The following is a 688-nucleotide window of genomic DNA, read 5'->3' as shown; positions in this document are numbered from 1 at the left end:
TGGAACATAAGCATGTAATTTCTCTAATAGCTTATCAATGGTGGATGCAGAAATGAGAATCTTTCTTGCTGAACGAGAAATGAACTGTTGGTCCACAGCCTGATCAAGAAAAGAGAGTAACCCATCGAAAAAATGGTTAACATTTAAAAGTCCAATGGGTTTGGTATGGAGATTACTCTTGGCCCAGGAGATTATACAAAAGATTTCTTCAAGTGTTCCAAAACCTCCTGGTAAAGCAATGAAGGCATCTGACTGATAAATCTTACAAGCCATGCGCTCAGACATAGAAGTCGTTTCTATAAGTTGACCGCGTGTAATCCCGGAGATATGTGGTTCAGCTAAAGGGATTGGCATTATACCTACCACAGATGAATTTCCAAGATGCATAGCTTGTGAAACATAACCATTCAATCCACGACTTTCCCCTCCATATACCAAATTAATTTTTTTCTCTCCTAATTTTTTACCAAGTTCGTTCGTGCAAGTGCGTAACAAATATCACTCCCAAGTTGAGAGCCACAAAGTACACATATGGTTTTAATTTGACGAACGAACTGCCCTTCCATGTTTGTTTCTTTTGTATGTCCTGAAAAGAAGTTTGGAGATCAAAAGTAGCTATACAACAATTCAACAGGAAATAAATACAAACAAAATCTTGCGTATATATAAGTAGTTGTGATTGTGGCTC

Source organism: Diospyros lotus, chromosome 1 (assembly GCF_014633365.1).
Source record: "Diospyros lotus cultivar Yz01 chromosome 1, ASM1463336v1, whole genome shotgun sequence".
NCBI classification, from domain to species: domain Eukaryota; kingdom Viridiplantae; phylum Streptophyta; class Magnoliopsida; order Ericales; family Ebenaceae; genus Diospyros; species Diospyros lotus.
Note: the sequence above shows the minus strand (reverse complement) of the source record.